Source organism: Vulpes lagopus, chromosome 15 (assembly GCF_018345385.1).
Source record: "Vulpes lagopus strain Blue_001 chromosome 15, ASM1834538v1, whole genome shotgun sequence".
Classification (NCBI taxonomy): domain Eukaryota; kingdom Metazoa; phylum Chordata; class Mammalia; order Carnivora; family Canidae; genus Vulpes; species Vulpes lagopus.
The window spans coordinates 3,440,118-3,455,589 of NC_054838.1; the positions used below are offsets into that span (position 1 = coordinate 3,440,118).

The window sequence follows — 15,472 nt, forward strand, 5'->3', positions numbered from 1 at the left end:
CAAATAAGGATGTATGCACATATGATAAAGCATAGATCTCTTCAGTGGATAAGCTAGGGAGGGAGAAGTTATGGAATCTGGCTTAAGACTCTTGAATCCATATTTTAAAAGACTAATAAATTAAAATTAATATAATATAAATTGAGTTAAAAATATATATAATATAGCACATTTACTTAGTGTACAAGGAAATATCAAAATGAAGAAATCACACTGTTATTCTAAAAATAGATTTCAAGGAGGAGGGCAAGGACTTGAGTTCTGGTTCTGGTTCTATCTCCAAGCACATAAGCCTGAAAATGATGTTAGTTCTCCATGTTTCCATCACCCCTCACCCATGAAGAAGGAATAACAATGTCATTCTATCAATCTGATGGGTAACGCTGGTATTGAGACGTTAGATCAAGTTAGATCCTAGAAGTATAATACAATTGACAAACATAAAATATTTTGAAAATGCAAAATTTTCTTAAAATCACTTAAACTGTTAAAAACAGTTACCCAGAAAAATCTCCCTAATTTGAAGGTGTATATGCACCCCCTCTGCATATTGCAGCATTATTTACAATAGGCAAACTATGGAAGCTGTGTTAATTGTCCATCAATAGATGAATGGATAAAGAAAGGTGGTCTATATACACAATGGAATATTATTCAGCCATACAAAAGAATGGAATCTTGCCATTTGTAAAGATGGATGGAACTAGATAGTATTATGCAAAGTGAAATAAGTCAGAAGAGAAAGACAAATACTATTTGATTTTACCCATATGTGTAATTTATGAAACAAAACAGAGGAGCAAAGGAAAAGAGAGAGAGAGAAACCAAGAAACAGACTTTTAACTGTAGAGAATAAACTGAGGGTTACCAGAGGGGAGGTAGGTGGGGAGATGGGTGAAGTAGGGGATTGGGATTAAAGAGCACACATCATGATAATAAAATAAAATAAAATTATAAAAAATGTGAAAAAGTGAATGGAAACCTAAACTGTGACCTCCTTATGCAGTGGAAATCAATGACCTACTGAAATGTACCACAAAATGAATGGATCTCAGAAATATTATGCTGGGGGGCAGCCCGGGTGGCACAGTGGTTTGGCGCCGCCTGCAGCCTGGGGTGTGATCCTGGAGACCCTGGATCGAGTCCCATGTCGGGCTCCCTGCATGGAGCCTGCTTCTCCCTCTGCCTGTGTCTCTGCCTCTCAGTCTCTCTCTCTCTCTCTCTCTCTCTGAATAAAATAAATAAATCTTTAAAAAAAAAAGAAATATTATGCTGAATGAAATAATTTGAATGGAAGAAGTTGATTCATACGAATATTCTAGAACAGGCAAGATAATCTACAGTTTTAGAATCAGAAAAAAATTTCTCTGGGGGTGATGGAAATGTTCTATAATCTGGTTGCATTAGTGCTTATATGGATTTAGATATTTGTCAAATATAAAGCTGTACTCTCAAATCTACACATTTTTTGTATTTGGTATATAAGTCAATTTAATAAGCTATGTTTCATTAAAGCATGGTTCTTCAAAGATAAATAGACAAACCGCTTAAAAATTAAAAAAACAAAAAAAATGAAATCATAAAATGTGAGATTCAGCAGAAAAGTCGTTTTTCATTTACTTGTTTACTTTAAATTTATTTTTTAAATGCTTAATAATGAACTCTGGAGTAAATATCTTTGCTTTATAGGGTCTGAGTATAATTTTTCTCTATATTTGACAAAGGCTTTTCAGCACATTATTGTATATAGAACTTAAAATACACATAATTCACAATAAGATTATCTGGGGCTTATTCCAGTCTCTGCAAAGCATGATCACAATCTTTGTGTTCTTACAGGACTTAAAGATTGACACACAATAAACTGTTCTGTATGCCTGTGGGATAATATCGAGTTTAGATCAGTGATTTTGGCTTTCATAAAAAATATTTATAATTATATCCCCATTTCTTAGCCTTATTGCTTCCTCATAAACCTCTGAAAAGACTGATTTCCACTGAACTGCTTCATTTGGCATTGCTCTTGTCTTACAGTTAGAGAGGTCACAAACCAGAAATAAGAGCTCTCAGGTAGGGCCAAAATGTTTATCCAGCTTGCCTTAGCGGTTACATTGATTTTGTCTACTGCAGTCCCCTCAGCACTTAATTTGTTTTTGTATCGTGATCTGGAATTCACAGCTAGAAAATTAACAAATAAACTCTTTTAAATTGAATTTTTGTTACTGAACATGAGAAAAATCCTTTTTTTTTTTGTTTTGTTTACTCTGGCAGTTCAGTACGTTAAACATTACAAAGAGACTCTAGAAATTTTATTGTTCTCATCCTTTAATCATCCTTTAGTCACTCATTTATCCATCCATTACTTCACGGGGTTTTCCATTTATCACTTCAGCTACTTGCAAGTAGTCAACCCAGCTACTTGCCATCCCGCCCATTAATCCTTCATCTTCCGCTCATTACATACCTCCAGTGCGTCATCTGTGCATCTGTACCAGGGCGTATCTACACACTTACCAATCCATCCATCGTCCATCCTTCATCCATCCACTCATCCACCTAACTTGGCATCCACCTAGCCACCCCACATTAGTAAAACAGATTGTGAATTTGGCCTAGTAGAGATTTCGGGAATAAGAAAGAATTTCATAAAATTTTTCATAAAACTTACCTCACACAAGAGAGGAGGTGAAGCTTATTAGTTATTACATTTTTTTAAAGTTGTAAATGATTTTCAGATAACTTTCTGATGTTTTCATCCCTATTGACTTAAATCATGAATATTCATAGCAATGTGGTTACATAGATAAGCAACTACTTGTGAAATCTGAGGAAAATACAGATACCTTGGGTTCGATCCAAACTTTCAGTTTAGAATATCCAGCAATTTAGCCTCAGCAGCAAATATTTTGACCACTCCACATTGATTTAGGTGCATAGCCAGTATTCAGAACCACTGGCTTCCGAGAAATCTTACAGTGCAGTTTTCATCCAATAGTATGTTTCCATAACTCACCTCAGGGGATCATAGGTATAGGTCTGAATCAGGCTTACCATACAGCGTAAATCTCACATTGTGCAAAGCTATACAAAAACCAATATAAACCAACATATTTAATCTGTGTTTACAGTTGTTTTTTTAAAAAAAAGCCTGCGCATGTTAATGAAATGGCATGTTTTATAACAGACTTACATTTATCAAGAAAAAAAAAAGATTAGATTTCTTTATAGTTGACTCTCCTTACAGTTTTATAAAGAACTCCTTCTCCATCTTCCAGGAGGAAATAATACCGGAGACATATTTCTGGATAATCTGGTCACAGCTCATTAAAGCAGGAGAGGTGTTTTTGTGAGTGGTGGGTTGAGAGTCTAAAATTCATTGATCCTTTTCTCTCTCTCTTTTTATTCAGCAAAGTTAAGGTAAATCATCTGCAGCCTGGTGATTTCTTTATTCTTCTTTTGAAACTCCCCTGTGTAATAAATATCCCTCCCCAAACTCTGTATAATAAGCAGAGTTGATTTACAGCCTCAAGCCTGCTTTCTAGAAGCATTTGTGGAGACTTTCTCTCTGTCTTGCTTTTAGGATTTTATGAATATTAGACTGTAATTTGCTCTGTAGCTGGTCTGGAATCTGTCTTTCAAACCCAATCAATTCTCATATGCAGATATAGATTGAGGATGGCAAGAGAAGAAATGGAGAAACAAATATGACGTAAAACTTTTGTGGCCTAATAGTCATTGCTGGTAAGTCTGGGAAGTTAGCTAAGGGGATGGTTCATGGAGAACTTTCTATGCCATAGAAAAGAGGCTGGGCTTCATCCTATAAGGTTCAGGAAGCTATGAGGGATTTGAGAGAGGAGGGAATGAACCCATCTGCATTTTGGACAGACAACTACTCAAGCTACAGTATGCGAGACACTATTCATGCTGCTTAAGTAGTCCATGGAGGAGAGGACTGAGGCTGGGGGAATTGTGTGGTAGGCCCTGCAGTGATTCGGAGGAAACAATAATTAATTAGTTAATTTAAATTCATTTTAATTTTGTGTCATCATAAATACATGTGCGATCACTTTTGGCATGACTCTTACATCTCCTGCTTCGCTAATTCCCAGAATTAGACAAGTAAGATCCTCTGCTTCATCGTTTTGGGGTTTTCCTATTATTAAAAACAGCAGGGAGAAAGATGTGGAAGGGAGGGATGCATTTTGACATGTGAATACATCGCTAAGTCTCTGAAACTGGCAAATAGGAGTCCGTTCTGAGAAATATGCTTCTCACCAGTGGCAACTGGTGGTTCATTCTGAGATGTTTTCCAGGTTACAAAGGACTTAGGATTTCACTGCAAAGATTTCAGGGGAAAGAATTTGCCTTTGCTGCTTTCGGTCTCATTGCTCTGAGTCAGAACTCTGCATGGATGCAGCAATGAGCATGTGAATCTTATTTAAGATGCTCTATCCAGGGGCACCTGGGGGGCTCAGTGGTGGAGCATCTGCCTTTGGCTCAGGGCATGATCCTGGGCTCCTGGGATCGAGTTCCCCACCTGCTTCTCCCTCTGCCTGTGTCTCTGCCTCTCTCTGTGTCTCTCACTAATAAATAAATACAATCTTTTTTTAAAAAAAGATGCTCTATCCCTAACAATTTTCAATTAAATTCAGAAAGCTATACCCAAACTGAGTAGTAAAGCTTAAGATCTTTAGCCTGCCACACAAGGGTTCCAATATCTTCTCAACTTCCGCTGGGCTGCCTCTGATACCTTGAGCTATTTGTCTTTTCCAAGCTCTCCAAGTGGCCCTGTCTCTGTGCATTTGTTCAAGTGATGACCTCTGTCTCGGTGTCCCCTCCCCCATTCCTACACTCGGGTGGCCCCTCTTTCTAAATTCACTTCACAGTTTAATTTCTCTCTGAAATATTTCTTACACTCCTCAACCATTTCAGCCCCCTCACGCTACCCCCCAATCTATGCAGAGTTCCAACGCCACACTTTTCCAGGTTATTCTGAGAATTTTACGAATTTTAATGCACACATGATCAGCAAATCAGCATTTAAGTTTACTTAAGAGAGGCTCAAAAAAGCAATCAGATTATTTTAGAAAAAAAAAAACTCCTATGTATATAATCAAAATTAGAGCTTCCATCTGTTAATCCCAGAAAAAATACGTTACAGGCCATCGATAGGAAAAATGTAATCCTTCAGATCTTTTTCCAGATTGCAATTGGCAGCAACCAAGTTAATGAATTGCATTTAGTGCTTGTTCTCAATACCCATTTCACTTCTTTAATAAAGAAGCCTTTATTTGGACAAAACTTTTATTTGGACAAAATATTCCAGGGACGATCTCATTTCAGAAAAGCTATAAAGAGCTTGCTTTTTGGTAGCCTGCTACCTACCAGAGACCATAAGCTGAGTCCCCTCTTGAATGAGCTGAAGAAGCTTTTGCTTCTACAAGGTTTAAATAAACAAAACAAATGTTTTACTTCAGGTGAAATGATTGAATTGCTCTCTGCTCACCTACAAGGGCAGCTGTGTAGCTAGAGGAACAACTGGCCTGGAATATATTCCACATAACACAAAGATTGAAAAGTACGAGGCTCTGAGTTAAAAAAAAAAAAAGTGAAACATATATCTTGAAAGGGAAAAAGTAATAATTTAAGATTCTGATAAAGTAGTCTGAAAGCTCCTTGAGAAATACAACATTTTTGAAAAGTGGGTCGCAGTTCATTAATAGTTTATAGAAATTTGTAGAAAGAGAATATTTCTATGTCAGGAATACACGCACAACAACACCTGACTATTACCACCTTCACTAAAATTCCAAACTTCTAGTTGTTGACACGTAGTGGGAAATGTAGGATATACCCAAACTGTCAAGTGGGGTAAAGATTATTCAATGCCAAAGAAGACATGAAATGAAGAGTTATCGGTATTTATAGTTTCAGACTCTTTTTGCCTTTTAATTGCTGCCTAAGTGGCAGGAGTTCTGGCATTAACATGACTTTAATAACTTCCTTAAATATCCACCTGTCTCACCCTCCTTTTCCCATCTGCCTTCAACTGTACCATGAACAACCCAGTGCCTTCTCATTTCTGCTGAAAATGCAAACCCTCCTGGGAATGGGAACCAGGTGCATGATCCAGTTAAATTCTCCTTCCGAGGGGGATTTGAGAAATTGAGCATAGAGGACAAAGAAGTTAGGCACTGAGGATAGAAAATGAAACAAAACACGAAACCAGGAAGAAGAGGGAGGAAGGGGTGCAAGGAGGATGAGAAGAAAAGTAAAAGCATGAGTGCAGGGATGAGACCTTGTCTCTCTCTATAGATGGGAGCCCATATTTTCTGTCTATATCTACAACATCAGTTTTTGCTGAGAAAGGGATACACATTTTCTAACAAAACTAGCAAGGGGAAAATAGCTTGATTATAGTGCACCAATTTCTAACCACCAAAATTAAAATAATAGTGGGGTGCTCGCTTCGGCAGCACATATACTAAAATTGGAATGATACAGAGAAGATTAGCATGGTCCCTGCGCAAGGATGACACGCAAATTAGTGAAGCGTTCCATGTTTTTTAGAAATGACAAGTACCCACCATTTGCTCCGACATGGAGGGACCTGGAGGGTATTATGCTGAGTGAAATAAGTCAATCAGAGAAGGACAAACATTTTATAGTCTTTCATTTGGGGAATATAAAAAGTAGTGAAAGGGAATAAAGGGGAAAGGAGAAAAAATGAGTGGGAAATTTCAGAAAGGGAGACAGAACATAAAGACTCCTAACTCTGGGAAACGAACAAGGGGTAGTGGAAGGGGAGGTGGGCAGGGGGTGGGGGTGATTGGGTGATGGGCACTGAGGGGAGCACTTGATGGGATGAGCACTGGGTGTTATGCTATATGTTGGCAAATTGACCTCCAATTAAAAATATATTAAAATTTTTTAAAAAAATAATAAAAAATCAATTTGATTAGGTGAGATATCTTCAATATCTTCCAGTTTTAACATTGATTTTATATATTAAAGATATTTAAGATAACATACCTCCCGCAAATGTAACTGTCACAGTCTCTCTGAGAATATGCCTATTATCTGTAGTCCATTGAAGCTGAAATGAGAACATTTATTTCAGTAAAAACAATAAAGCATTTATATTAAAAAACAAAAATAAATAAAATAAAATAAAATAAAATAAAATAAAATAAAATAAAATAAAAAATAGTTGAGACAATCCTTTCAATACTCTGCCTTGGCTGAATGAGCCTCGTGTTAGTTGCAATGGGATTTATAAATTTCATTCCCATGAATTATTAATTTGGGCTCATTGATTTGGATTAAGTCTTTATTATCTTAGCCTCCTACACTATTGTCTGACATTCAGAAGACATTATAAACCATCATTAGTTGAATTGATGGGTTAATTTTATTACTAAATTCCTTAAAAGTGAGAGAGGAACCCCCTTTTTCCAGAATGTTAAAGTCCAGACTTCAAATATGCAGACATATAGAGCAAATAATTCAGTCCTAACAAACATATTGCAGTGCATTTATGTTACAGAGAACTAGTATAAGAAGAATCTAGGCATTAGTAAACAGAAAAGCAGATATAAATATTCTCCAAGGGAAGAAACATACAGATGATTCTTAAAAGTCTAAAAAGTGCAGGGAAGGCTAGATTATTTTTTCTAAATGTCATGTTAGGTGAAATGCTCTCACTGAGGAGGCATTTTTATGAATGTGATAATAATTCATTAATTACACAAAATTTTTCTTTACAAATTTAGTTTTATACAAAAGTTTTACATCCCACATCTTGAAGCTCTTATCTGTGAATAAAGCCTATGATATTAGCATTATTTTTTTGACATTCTGATTTTTTAATCAGTTCTCGGTAATAAATCTATGGATTTCCTCCAAACAGAAGTCCAGAAAAACATTTTATCAAGAAACAAAATTGATGACATCCAGACAGAAGTGAATTGAGTTTCTATTTTTCAGATTGGATAAAAACAATTGGTGCCATTCAGCGACTAGCAGATCAATCAGATGGTCCACTGGAATCATCCATTATGTCTAAATAGAAGCAGAGAAATATAAATACAGGAGCTTGATACTCACAGATCTCACATGCTTGGGTAGGGTGCAGTATGAACCTAAGATAAACAATTAACACCATGTAATTTAATAGATTATGTATATGTGATATATATATTTTTTGTATATATATACAAAATAAATGTATTCACATGTAGCTTTAATTACATACATAATGTACATATGCATATACATTATGAAAATTATATACATATTAAGAACAATGAATGATACCTATGATTATTGCCCTCTTTTACATTATCCTGTGAGAAATTCAAGTAGCAGCTAAACATATGAGTTTTGATTCCATTTTTAAGACAATCATATAAAGTATATATGTACATGTGTTTGGCTACATGAAATTTCAGAAATGAGGAAAAGCATATACTTGTTTGTTATATATCAGACTATTATATTGCATGAATGTCTAGAAAATGAAACTCTATCTGCAATTAAAATTCAAATTGATATGTCTAAAGATTCCAGAAGGATTTATTTAAAGCCTGGAAGGCAAAATATGCAAATGGAAACCTCTACTTGATTAGCTTATGTGATTATAGGTAATTTTCTTCATCAATTTATTATTTATGTTACTTTCTGTTATTTACAGAGTTATGTCATTTTAATAGAGTTTAATATGTCAATATAGTTACAAAATAATCTATATGGTTATATATTTCAATACAGACTTCAAACTTAAATTTAAACATTAAAACAGAATTAAAGAAAATGTATTATATCAGTGTAAAATATTATTGAAGATGCTGCTGGTAATGCATAAAAAGAAGAAAGTAATAAAGAGTTGAGACCTGAATGGGTTCTTCTGTAGTTTTTGCTATTTCTATTTAGGATCTGTTCCCTTGTCTAAACTAAAAGCTGACTGTCAGAGTTTTTCTGGGCTCCTAGTGTCTGAAAGTGCCCTACTTGGAGTTGGTATTCAGGGAATATTAGTCACTAAAGGTGATTCCAAAGTAGAGTGACTCAGAATTCAGAACCTTGGTGTGACAATGTTTATTACTTCATCGTAACAACAACTGCAAATCATAAGGAGTTGTTTTGAAAAAAAATCTGAAATTTCCACTAGTTTGGTCTTCACAGAACTTCTTAAGAACACAAAAGAGGAAACATTTTATAAATAAAATGCAATGGTATTAAGGCATGTCATTCCTCTGATGTCTTGGGCTTTCTTGAAAAACCGCAGCAGATTATTTTAAAAATCCACAGCAGTGCACTCCCCAAGATACTGTATCTCTTAGTGATAATCTTTATGCCCCTATTATGGTGGTTCATATCTCTGCCCTTTCACTAGATTTGCAGCCTCTTATTTTTAAGAACTGTGTTTCTTTCATTTTATTATTTTTTTAAAGTTCTTATGGGTTTCCTTAGTGAAAAGGACAAATTAGGTATTCAACAAATGTTGAAAGAATTAAATACACAGTGGAAGGGTTGTATCCTCAGTCAGAGGACCTTATATCTAAAATGCCAAATATAGTTCTCTTTTGTGGTGCCTCTCTTTTTTTAGGGATGAAGCTGACATCTCTTTCCCGGATACTGGCTGCCAGAAACTCATGGAAGTGGATAATGAATGCAAACTTTGTACCTTTTATGAGAAGCGTATGGCCACAGAAGTTGCTGCTGATGCTCTGGGTGAAGAATTGGAAGGGTTATGTGGTCTGAATCAGTGGTGACAATGACAAACAAGGCTTCCTCATGAAGCAGGGTGTCTTGATCCATGGGCATGTCCACCTGTTGCTGAGTAGGGAGCATTCCTGCTACAGACCAAGGAGGACTGGAGAAAGAAAGTGCAACTCTGTCCAGGGTTGGACTGTGGATGGCAATCTCAGGTTCTCAAGTGGTCACTGTAAAAAAAATGGGGGGAGAAGGATATTCCTTGACTCACCCATATTACTGCACCTCTTGCCTGGGTCCCAAAAGAGTTAGCAGAATCCACAAACTTGTTGACCTCTCTGAAGAAGATGTCCACCAGTATGTTGTGAGAATGCCACTAATCAGAGAAGAAATCTAGAAACAAAGTGCTCAAGATTCAGCATCTTGTTTCACCACGTGTCCTCTAAGACAAAAAAGTCAGTGTATTGCTCCAAAGAAACAGTTACTAAGAACAGGGAAGAGGCTGCCAAATCTGCTAAACTTTTGGCCAAGACAGTGAAGGACGTGAGAGAAAAATGCCAGAAACAGATTGCCAAGAGACAGAGACTATCCTCCCTGAGAGCTTCTACCTCTGAGTCCAGTTAAAAATGAGATTTTCTAAAAGTAAAAAAATTTAAGTGGCCTTACATGTATATAATGTATATAAACGATTGTAAAGAGATATTATAGAATATTTAAAATTTTATATTTGAGAATAATCACTTCTGCAATGACTTATTTTAGATAAGAAAATTAAAGTTATGTTACTGTCTAAACAAATCATTTCCTCAGTTGATGCCAATGAATAGAGTTCCCAGAATCTCATTGTACTTAATTTATGTATGAAGTTCCCCATGACCCAGTTTTGATGTGCTCTCAGGGCTCAACATCTACTCATCACAGAAGCCTTATTCATAAATCAGGGTTACAAGATTGATTGGATGAACTGCTTCCTACTCGCCGCCAAGCACCTGCCTAGTTTACAAACAATGATTCTATTCAGTCATGTTAACAACAAAGTCATGAGCCTGTGCCTGTGTATATCTTCTATAAATATCTTATGGAAAAAAACAGTTTCTTTCCAATCACTGTATAACATTCACATAAAATCACATTGTTCAAAATAAAATCATTTAGTTGTTTGGCTCTTTGACATGTCACATCGATTCTCTTTTAATTGTGTATTTCACCTATTTGTTCTGTTATTATTAACTTGCAGACATATGTTTTGATGAGTGCATGTTCTTGTTACCACAGCTATATCCTCATATGATTTTAGGATGCCCTACTTCTCTAGCACATCTGTATGATCATAATTATGTGTAGTTGTCCCATCTTAAAATACATAATCGGCAGTGTTTTATATTAATATGGTTTTTAGAGGAGATCTTGTATACTCTGTGGTGCAATGAAGGAAAGTGTTCCTTTAACTAAAATGCAATATTTCAAAGTGAAACAGGAGCTTGAATCTAGTGCCTGAGACCATTCAGCCATCCAAAATATACAAAGAACTTATGCAACTCAACATAAAAAATAAACAATTTAAAAATGGTCAGAGAAGCTGAATGGATATTTTTCCAAAGAAGATATATAGATGCCCAATGGTTACACATAAATATGCTCAACATCGCTAACCATCAGAGAAGTGAAAATTAAAACCACAGTGGGATCTCACCTTACACCTGTCAGAATGGCTAGAAACAAGTGTTGCCAAGGATGTGAGAGAAAGAAACCCTCACGCACTATTGGTGGAAATGTAAATTGGTACAGTCACTGTGGAAAACAGTGTGAAGATTCTCAAGAAGTTAATACCATAAATACCGGCTGATCCAGTAATTCCACTACTGGGTATTTGCCCAAAGAACATGAGAACACTAATTCAAAAAAATATATATGTGGACCCCACGGTCATTGCAGCATTTACAACAGTCAAGATTGAAGCAACCCAAGTATCCACTGATAGACGAATGGATAAGGAACATGTGCACACACACCCCCACACAGAGAAATATTACACAGCCATTTGTGATGACACAGACAGACCTAGAAGGCAGTATGCTGCGTGAAATAAGGCAGGTTGAGAAAGAAAAATTTTATATGATTTCATTCGTATGTGGAATCTAAAAACAAAACAAATGAACAAACAAACAAACAAAAAGAAGAAATAGACCAGTAGACACAGGGAACAAATTGATGGTTGCCAGTGGGGAACAGGTGAAGGAATGGGCAAAAATGGGTGGAGGGCAGTGGAAGATAGAGGGTTCCAGTTTGGGAATGAGTCAGTGATGGGAATAGAAGTGCAGCACAGGGAATATAGTCAACGCTACCTTGATAGCACTGTATGGCGACAGGTGGTATGTGTACTTGTGGTGAGCATAGAATAAAGTAGAGAGAAGCTGAGTCATTATGTTGTATACCCAAAAGTAACATAACATCGTGTGTCAGCTACACTCAAATAACATTTTTTAAAAATAATTTAAATTGAAAAAGGTGTATTTTAGTTATAGCAAGGGTAAATTAATTTAATTTTCTCCTGTCTCTTTTGTCATATTCCAAAGTGATGAAGCAGCCTACTGAATGTTTTAGTAAAAATATTTTTACCATTTTGGCCAATGCACCTGGACTGTTGTAGAGGAGACTCAGGAACCCAGACCTGGCTATCCACAAAGCTACCTAGAAATGGGCAATGATTACGATGCTCTCTTGGGTGGAGTCATTCTAGGCAACAGTGTAGAGCAACTTATTCCCATTATGCTAAACTACATACTCATAGTTTAAAGCTTAGAACAAAGTTTCTCTTACCAGAGTACAACAGCAGAGTGGCCTGGGGGACTCATAAAGCACAGATTTCTTCAAAAATCCCCAGAATCAGTAATTCTGGGATGAGGCCAGGTATCTTATGTTTCTGACAAGTTCCCACATGAGGTCAAAGCTGCTGGTTTCGGGATCACACTTGGAGAACCATCAAGTTAGTGACTTTCATTCTTTTAAAGATATTCATAACTGGGCATAACTACCAGAAGCCACATTACTAACTGATCCAAATGTCCCTGAAGCTTCTCGTGGTAAAGGCAGAAAAGGGAGTGTCCATCCTATACTGTGATTTCCTAATGTCAATCACTTTAGAGTCATGGATAGTATAGGTAACTGGAAAGAGGGTGTTGACTCTCAAACCAATTATTTTTCCCCTAATATTTTTTTTTGTAACTTCAGGGACAATCATACTTTGATGATTCATTCACATTAAGAATGTAATCTCTATATTTTGCAAACACACATGAATTATATCTATGTTCATCTGCAGAACGGTTTGCAATTTGTTGAATGAGTGTTGAAAACGGCCCAGGTGGCCCAGGTGGCCAGAGGCATGGACCCAGGGACTCAGGGATCCAGGATTCCTTAGGAAAAGCAGTGCAGACAGAAAGAAAACCTCATCCAGAAACAGCAATGCTAAACCAATGATCAAACATCAAGGACCTTAGAAGCTACAATTTGACAGCTGACTTAAAAAAAAAAAAAGAAAGAAAGAAAGACTACTTTAAAATCTTCAGAAGCTATACGTGGATAATAAAACTTACCCACAACATAATTTAAATAATCAAAATAATGTCCTCATTTTAATATGAAAGCAATAAAAATGGGAAATTATAACAAATATAAATGTTTAAGCATGACTGCTTTGAAAACCTAATTAAGGGGCTAGAGGTTTGCACCTATCTGTAAAATAGTCATTAATGCAACAACTTCCGGTAAAGATTGTTACAAAAGTGTTAGTACAACTCAAATCTCATAATCAGCTCTGCTATTAGTGACATGATTGTATGGAATTTGTACAGTCCTTGGTAAAGTTCTGAATGAGACAAGCATTATTTTTCCTTAATTTGTTAGTTGAATACATTTATTTATTGTAAATTAAAAAATTCATAAAATGAGTAATATCCTTGAGAAACACTTTATGTTGATTTATAGAAACAGTCTACAGTCTAGGCTCAGGTAATCATGACCATGTGGTCAGGATTTTAAAGTTGTGTTGGGTGTGCAGCGATACTTTGTTTAGGGCAGTCCTGGCCATTGTAGGATGACTCATCATTACTTCCTAATCATTACCAAAACTGTAATACTGTCCTCCTCTCTAAGAGTCCCACAGTGCCTCCTGTGGGTAGTACCACCAACGCTAAAAACAACAGTTTCTAGATAGATTTTTTTGGTGAGCACTCCATTTTCACTACTGACAACTTACAGCAATTGTAGCCAATTATAAAATATTTGCCCAAAACACCATGCAACTTCGCCTAAAATGGGATTCTCAGTTTTCTTATAAAATCTTTTATTGTCTTTTGATAAAACTATTCACTTTTTGAGAGTTAGCTGAGGGCCGCCTGAGGGGCTCAGTCGGATGAGGGTCCCAACCCTGGGATCTGGCCCAGGTCATGGTCTTGGTCTTGCAATCGAGCCCTGTGCTGGGCTCCGTGCTCAGTGTGGAGTTGGCTTGCCCTTCTCTCTCTGCTTGTCCCCCCATATTCTCTCACTCTCTAAAATAAATAAAATCTTAAAAAAAAAAAGAGCTGAGGTGATACTTCTCTAGCAACATTCCCTAATTCTCCAGCCTAGATCCTGTCTTTAGTCTACACAGAGTCCTTCTCTGCTCTTATACTGAGCATTAGTAGTGAAATGATCGGTTTACAAATCCACTTCACCAACTGGGCTATAAAGCGTCCTTTAAGATGACAGGAGTATCTATCTGCAAAAAATACTGGGCATATTGCAGGCATCTGAATTTAGTATTACCTGATTTTCAGTTTCCAAAGGGCGTTCAGCTACTTCTCACTAGAGTTTCCAATTAAGTTAAAATGTTTCAAAATAGTTATAATCCTGATCTACCACCATTTTTATTGTCCTGGAGAAAAAAAAAATTCTGCCACCCAACATCCTAGGTTGACTTTTGACGACCTTAAAGATAAAACAGGCTAGTTACTTGAGCAGCAAAGTGGATTTGTTAGCAAAGAAATTGCAGTTTGGGACAAGCAGGCCAGAACAAAAACCTAGATAGGCAAGTTCAACAGGCAAAGGAGAGGAATGTTACTTGATAGAGAAAAAGCAGAAAGTGGGGAGGGGTCGTTTCAAATGGGTGGTAGCTGTTTCTCATTGCCCGAATCACTGGGCAGGGAAGGACATCCTTTCTCCTGCTGGTGTAGGAAACCCGTAAGTGGATTTGCAAGGGGCATCTTCTCCCCGTTGAGGTTTGGGATTGACGACCCTTCCTGCTGGGGTCTGTAATTGAGGGGCAGACCCTACTGGCCGAAGGTCCCTAGTATGACCTCCTGACTCCATTTCAAATGAGCTTTCCTGTATCAGTTTGCAAACTTCCAAGTTGGACTCCCTTGTGGAAAACATGCTACTTCAGATCTCTGAAGATCTCTCCAGATTTTTTTTTCCACTCCCTAAAATAGCAATCCTCTTGGCAAGAGAATCTGCTTCTTCTGTGATGATTATATCCCTGTCTTTAGTACAGTGCCCTGTCCTCCTGGTTTAGAAATTGGGACTAAATATATGGCGCACCATTCACTACAGAAGATTATTTTATAAAAGACACTTGTGCAAAAGCCTTGCAAAATGCTCCCTGTGGGTATATACGGAGGGCGGGGGGGGGGGGGTGGGGTGGTGAGAGGGATGAGTGATAAGATTGAAGAGATCACTTAGCCATGAACTGAATGAGGCCCGTTGTGTTAGATGAAGGGAAACC

The 15,472-nt window shown here is 36.9% G+C and overlaps 1 long non-coding RNA gene and 1 other non-coding gene across 2 annotated transcripts; one reads left to right on the top strand and one right to left on the bottom strand.

Moving 5' to 3' along the window:
- The first annotated feature begins 6,460 nt into the window (after nt 1–6,460).
- Nucleotides 6,461–6,567, top strand: LOC121476706. Its single transcript, XR_005983996.1, has one exon. It is a non-coding gene; the product is annotated as a U6 spliceosomal RNA (small nuclear RNA).
- A 469-nt stretch (nt 6,568–7,036) lies between these two features.
- LOC121476041 lies at nt 7,037–10,058 on the bottom strand. Its single transcript, XR_005983870.1, has 4 exons — nt 9,983–10,058; nt 9,683–9,871; nt 8,107–8,141; nt 7,037–7,096 (listed from the first exon to the last, which is right to left on the bottom strand). It is a non-coding gene; the product is annotated as an uncharacterized LOC121476041 (long non-coding RNA).
- Nucleotides 10,059–15,472: the final 5,414 nt, after the last annotated feature.